Raw genomic sequence first — 7,349 nt, forward strand, 5'->3', positions numbered from 1 at the left:
ATTTGTGGTTGACAGCAGTAGTAGTAAATCTTACATAGCACTTTATATGCCAAAGCACTGTTCTAAATTTCTTGTATATATCAACTCATTTAATCCTCATAACAGTCCTAGGAGATGGATACTATTATCATCAGCTTGTTGCCCTTTTATGACTGAGAAAACAGAGACAGACTAAGGTTATACAGCCAGTAAACCACAGAACTGAGATTCAAACCAGGTCAGCTAGCTGTAATCTTTTATTGTTTATTAAACATTCAAAATAGACACTGCCAGACAATCTTCAAAACCCACATATCACTTGGTACTTTTTAAACAGAGCAATGGCCCTGTTACCACTGTTTCTTTCAGCTGTTTGCAGTGCCATGATTTTGGTGGATTTTTAAAAAATTGGTTATCCTCAACAAAATTCACGGCACAAATTCACTGAGTGCTTATATATTTGTGTGCATGCATAGTGCCTCAGTTGCTCAGTAGTGTCCAACTCTTTGCGACTAGCCCACCAGGTGCCTTTGTCCATGAGATTATCTTGGCAGGAATACTAGAGTAAGTTGCCATTTCCTCCTCCAGGGGATCTTCCCCACTCAGGGATGGAACCCATGTCTCCTGTATTGGCAGGCAGATCCTTTACCACTGAACCACCTGTTAAGCCTTTGTTTATGTATTTATTTGTGGTTTTAAAGGGCTTCCCAGGTAGCTCAACTGGTAAAGAATCCTTGGCTGGTAAAGAATGTTTAGCTGGTAAAGAATCTGCCTGCAATGCAGGAGACCTGTGTTCTATTCTTCAGTCGGGAATTTCTCCTGGAAAAGGGATAGGCTACCCACTCTAGTATTCTTGGGCTTCCCTGGTGGCTCAGATGATAAAGGATCAGCCTGCCATGCAGGAGACCTGGCTTCTGTCCCTGGATTGGGAAGATCCCTTGGAGGAGGGCATGGCAACCCACTCCAGAATTCTTGCCTGGAGAATCCCCATGGACAGAGGAGCCTGGCAGGCTACAGTCTGTGGGGTCACAGAGAGTTGGACACAACTGAGTGACTAACCACAGCAGAGTGGTTTTAAAAAAATATAAAACATAAAATTTACCTTCTTAACCATCTTTAAATGTACAGTTCAGTAGTGCTAAGTATATTCACATTGTTGTGCAACAGAGAGACCTCCATAACCTTTTCATTCTGCAAAAACCAACATCCCATTTCTTCCTCCTCTCAGCCTCTGATAACCACCATTGCATTTTTTGTTTCTATGAATGTGACTACTTTAAATACCTCATATAAGTGAAATCATACAGTATTTGTCTTTTTGTGACCAGCTTATTTCACTTAGCATAATGTCTTCAAGTTTCAACCGTGTTATAGCATTTGACAGAATTTCCTTCCTTTTTAAGACTGAATAAAATTCTATTTTATATGAAAAATATATATGTATTATTGTTTATCCATATAACTGTCCATGGGCATTTGGGTTGCTTCCACATCTTGGCTATTGTGAATAACACTGCTGTTGGAGTGTTCATATATTAAAAACTGAAAATATAAGAATGAAACATGGTAACTCAGAAAATAGCTCACAGTAAGGGTGAAGAAAATGAAGCTCTTCAGGTTTGTATAATTGATGATAACACTTTACATGGAATTTTAAAATTTAGGACTTTAAGCTGTTTTCATATATCAAAATCACCTTTTATAATGTCCATGAGTTTAGAGTTCTGGCAATAGGCATCATAACACTTGTACATGTGTTACTGAACTGAACTTGGGGCTACTCACCTACCACACAGTAGGGGCAATTTATAACACTGAGTTATGGTAAAGGAAAGTACAGCGTTTATTGCAGAAGCCACCCAAAGAAAACAGGAACCTCATGCTCAAAGCCTAGAGAAGGAAATGGCAACCCACTCCAGTATTCTTGCTGGAAAATCCCATGGACAGAGAAGCCTGGCAGGCTACAGTCCATGGGGTCACCAAGAGTCGGACACCACTTAGGGACTAAACCACCACCACCGTCCTCAAAGAACCTGAACTTCATGGTTTTCAGGGGAAGATTATTAAAGGCAACATTTAGGGTGAGAGCTGCAGGGTACATGACTTTCTTCTGATTGGTTGGTGGTAACAGATGTTTTCAGGAATCTGGATCATCAGCTTTCTGGTTCCACCAGTCCGGGGTCTACTTCTTGTGCTCAAAAGGTAATCACAATCCTCTGCCTTGGTAGGGGTCTTAGGTCCTGCAGAACAACTGAAAATATGTGTCAGATTGTTACCTAAGACAGCTTTATCGCTAAACATTGTTTATTGACTGATTTTCCTTTGTTTCCTTCACTTCCTTGATTAGTAACTGCTCCAGTCTGCTCTTTGGAATTCAGGGAAGGTCTAGGAGGACAAAGCCTGTTTGTTTTTTTTCTACAAAAAAGAACTGGGAACATGAAGGGACTTTGTACTATACTTGGGAGGGCCCCCAGGATGCTGCTCAGTTTCAATCCCCCCTTTTTCTTTAATACTCCTCAATCTTGAGGGGGATCAGGAGTGGGACAAGAAAGGGAATCAAGTTGTGGGTAGAGAGGTTAATCATAAATTTGACAGGGGAACCTGGTTTTAAGGGATCTCAGTTTCACATATATTATGGGCTTAATTTGTAACCAAGAGCTTGCTGTTTTTGAATTCCTACATTTTCCTAGTAACAAGCTCTACATCCAGAGCTCGAATCTGAAACAGGACTGAAAAGGGCAGGGCACAACCTTTAGAAGAATGACATAGCCATTTAGTTTAGTTTAGTTCAGTTGCTCAGTCGTGTCCGACTCTTTGCGACCCCATGAATCGCAGCACCCCAGGCCTCCCTGTCCATCACCAACTCCCAGAGTTCACTCAAACCCACGTCCATTGAGTCAGTGATGCCATCCAGCCATCTCATCCTCTGTCATCCCCTTTTCCTCCTGCCCCCAATCCCTCCCAGCATCAGAGTCTTTTCCAATGAGTCAACTCTTCGCACGAGGTAGCCAAAGTACTGGAGTTTCAGCTTTAGCATCATTCCTTCCAAAGAAATCTCAGGGCTGATCTCCTTCAGAATGGACTGGTTGGATCTCCCTCCAGTCCAAGGGACTCTCAAGAGTCTTCTCCAACACCATAGTTCAAAAGCATCAATTCTTCGGCGCTCAGCTTTCTTCACAGTCCAACTCTCGCATCCATACATGACCACTGGAAAAACCACAGCCTTGACTAGACGGACCTTTGTTGGCAAAGTAATGTCTCTGCTTTTCAATATGCTATCTAGGTTGGTCATAACTTTTCTTCCAAGGAGTAAGGATCTTTTAATTTCATGGCTGCAGTCACCATCTTCAGTGATTTTGGAGCCCAGAAAGATAAAGTCTGACACTGTAGGACATGACAAAACCTAGTTAAAACCAACTAGGTCCAAGATGGCAGATTTGACTTCCAATGGAGCTTGAGCCTCATTATATGCTCATTGTGATACATTTAGTTCAGTTCAGTCGCTCAGTCGTGTCCAACTCTTTGCAACCCCATGGACTGTAGCACGCCAGGCTTTCCTATCCATCACCAACTCCCGGAGCTTACTCAAAATCGTATCCATCCAGTTAGTGACCCAACCATCTCATTCTGTCGTCCCCTTCTCCTCCTGCCCTCAATCTTTCCTAGCACTAGAATCTTTTCCAATGAGTCAGTTCTTTGCATCAGGTGCCCAAAGTATTGGAGTTTCAGCTTCAGCATCAGTGCTTCCAATGAATATTCAGGGATGATTTCCTTTAGGATTGACTGGCTGGGTCTCCTTGTAGTCCAAGAGACTCTCAAGAGTCTTCTCCAACACCACAGTTCAAAAGCATCAGTTCTTCTACCTTGCTGGCATGTGAAATGAGCGTAATTGTGCAGTAGTTTGAACATTCTTTGGCATTGCCCTTCTTTGGGATTGGAATGAAAGCTGACCTTTTCCAGTCCTGTGGCCTTTGCTGAAGTTTCCAAATTTGCTGGCATATTGAGTGCAGCACTTTCATAGCATCATCTTTCTGGATTTGAAATAGCTCAGCTGGAATTTCATCACTTCCACTGCCTAGCAAATTGTGGGTACCCAACTAATAAAGATTCTGCCTGCAATGTAGGGGACCTGGGTTCAAATCCTGGGTTGGAAAAATCCCCTGGAGAAGTGAATGGCAACCCACGCCAGTATTCTTGCCGGGATAATTCCATGGACAGAGGAGCCTGACTGGTTACAATCCTTAGGGTCATGAAGAGTCAGACATGACTGAGTGACTAGCACTTTCACTATATTCTCTGTCCTAATTTTTAAGACCATGTACATTAGAACATGACAACAAGTAGGAAAATTTTAACAGAGAAGAACAGGTATGTTAATTTCTAAAATATATGCAGCACATTATAATAAATAAAATAAAAATTACCAAGACCTGAGTGAGAAAGGTGCAGACAAAATTCACAAAATAGGCAGTTGTTGTTGTTTACTTGCTAAGTCATGTCCCACTCTTTTGCAACCCCATAGATTGTAGCTCATCTGTCCATGGGCTTTTCCAGGCAAGAATACTGGAGGGGGTAGCCATTTCCTTCTCCAGGGGATCTTCCTGATCCAGGGATCAAACCAGCATCTCCTGCGTTGACACTTTATTGCATCCACTCAGTGGATTCTTTACCACTGAGCTACTTGGGAAGCCCAAAATAGGCAGTACTGCTGCTGCTGCTAAGTCGCTTCAGTCGTGTCCGACTCTGTGTGACCCCATAGACAGAAGCCCACCAGGCTCCTCTGTCCCTGGGATTCTCCAGGCAAGAACACTGGAGTGGGTTGCGATTTCCTTCTCCAATGCATGAAAGTGAAAAGTGAAAGGGAAGTCGCTCAGTCGTGTCTGACTCCTAGCGACCCCATGGACTGCAGCCTACCAGTCTCCTCCATTCCTTCTTCTCTAGTCAGTTCTTTAAAACAGTGGTTCTCAAACCTAGCTACACACTCAAATTACTTAGTACACTCAGGTCCCATTACACATCAATTAAATAAATTCCATAAAATGAGAGAAGAAAAAATTTAAGTATGGCAATACTGGATAAATAGGTAGAAGGTAATAAGCAGAGAAAAAATGTTTCTGACAGGAGTGCAAAATGATACAACTACTTTAAGAACACTGGCAGTTTCTTGTAAAGTTAAATATACACATAGCATGCTCTGCTATGCTTAGTCACTCAGTCAGGTCCAACTCTTTGCGACCCCATGGACTGCAGCCTGCCAGGCTCCACTATCCATGGGGATTCTCCAGGCAAGAATACTGGAGTGAGTTGCCATGCCCTCCTCCAGGGGATCTTCCCAACCCAGGAATCAAACCCAGTTCTCCTGCATTATAGGTGTATTCTTTATGATCTGAGGCACCAGGGAAGCCCATACACATAGCATACAACTCAGCAATCCTATCCTAGGTAATTGCCCAGAAGAAATGAAAACTTTATTTACATAAGAACCTGTATGCAAGGGTTTATAGTGACTTTTATCATCAAAATCTGAAAATAATCCAAATGTTCTTGAACTAGTGAATGGATAAACACATGCTGGTACATTCACACAATGAAATGTTACTCAGGAAAAAAAAAAAAGCGGGGCTGGGGGGAGGTACACAGGAAGGAACTATCAATACAGGCAACAACATGGATGAATCCCAATGCATTATGTGGACTGAAAGAAGTCAGAGTTAAAGGCTACATATTGTATGATTCCATTTAATTGACATTTTGGAAAAGTGAAACTATAGGGATTAAAAACATATCAGGGGATCTTCCCTGGTGGCTCAGTGGTAAAGAATCCTCCTGCCGATTTAGGAGATGTGAGTTCCATCCCTGATCAGGAAGATCCCACATGTCTCAGAGCAGCTAAGCACCACAACTTTTGAGCCTGTGCTCTAGGGACCAGGAGCCACAACTACTGAAGCCCATGTGCTCTACAGTCCATGCTCTGCAACAAGAGAAACCATCGCAATGAGAAGCCTGCCCACCGCAACTAGAGAGTAGCCCCCACTTGCTACTAGAGAAAAGCCTGCACAGCAATGAAGACCCAGTGAAGCCAAAAATAAATATATACATTCAAAGATATTTATTTATTTATGGCTATGCTGAGTCTTCATTGCTGTGCGGACTTACTCTAGGGGATACTCTCTAGCTGTGGTGCACTGGCTTTTCATTGCGGTGACTTCTCTTGTTGTGGAGCACCGGCTCTAGGCATGTGAGCATCACTAGGTGAGGCACGTGGGCTGTCTAGCACATGATCAACAGGCCAGGCTCATGGCTTAGTTGCTCCACTGCATGTGGGATCGTCCGGGATCAGGGATCAAACTCGTGTCCCCTGCGTTGGCAAGCAGATTCTTTACCACTGAGCCACAGGGAAGCCCCAAAATAAATAAATAAAATTATTAAAAACAAACAAACAAACACATCAAGGTTTTTCAGGGACTGGGGGCTGGGTGGGGAGGCTGATTTCAAATGAGCCCAGAGAAGTTTTCAGAGTGATAAAACTATTCCGTCTTGATGGTGGTTGTGGTTATTATAACTATTTGTGGAAAATGGCTCATATTTGTCAAGACTCATAGAACTGTCCACTAAAATTTTACTCCTCCCTGCCCCCGCCAAAAAAAGCAATTAAAAATTCTGAGGAAGATCCTGAAGATTCCAGTTAGAAAAGTTAAGAAATCTGCAACCACCCAAAGTTTTAGGAAGAGACCACTAGATGGCGGTATTAATTTTATTAATAGAACCCAGGAAAAATTTGAAGCTCAAAGACCAAAGGCCTGGGGGTGGAGCAGTTCTTTGAAAAGTTTCCTGAAAATCCATAGCTATAACTCCTGCTGTCAAGACTGCAGTGGTTTCTGTGTTTTTCTTAAGGTCGGTCTTCCCAGTCTTCCACAGCTCTTAGTTTGTTTTTGTTTTCTGAAACAGATCAAATAGCAGAACCCTTGTGGCAGAAAGTGAAGAAGAACCAAAAAGCCTCTTGATGAAAGTGAAAGAGGAGAGTGAAAAAGTTGGCTTAAAGCTCAACATTCAGAAAACTAAGATCATGGCATCTGGTCCCATCACTTCATGGGAAATAGATGGGGAAACAGTGGAAACAGCGTCAGACTTTATTTTTTGGGCTCCAAAATCACTGCAGATGGTGACTGCAGCCATGAAATTAAAAGATCCTTACTCCTTGGAAGAAAAGTATGACCAATATAGATAGCATATTGAAAAGCAGAGACATTACTTTGCCAACAAAGGTCTGTCTAGTCAAGGCTATGGTTTTTCCAGTGGTCATGTATGGATGTGAGAGTTGGACTGTGAAGAAGGCTGAGTGCCGAAGAATTGATGCTTTTGAACTGTGG

General features: G+C 42.6%; 1 long non-coding RNA gene across 1 annotated transcript in view; it reads right to left on the bottom strand.

Moving 5' to 3' along the window:
• Positions 1-1,601: 1,601 nt before the first annotated feature.
• The window catches only part of LOC104992022, a 14,951-nt gene continuing 9,203 nt past the window's right edge, over positions 1,602-7,349 (bottom strand). Inside the window, exon 3 of the long non-coding RNA XR_825651.1 lies at positions 1,602-2,230. This is a non-coding gene — a long non-coding RNA (uncharacterized LOC104992022). The remainder of the gene's footprint in view (positions 2,231-7,349) is intronic.

The sequence above is a fragment of the Bison bison genome, unplaced genomic scaffold (assembly GCF_000754665.1).
Source record: "Bison bison bison isolate TAMUID 2011002044 unplaced genomic scaffold, Bison_UMD1.0 scf7180017864207, whole genome shotgun sequence".
Taxonomy (NCBI): domain Eukaryota; kingdom Metazoa; phylum Chordata; class Mammalia; order Artiodactyla; family Bovidae; genus Bison; species Bison bison.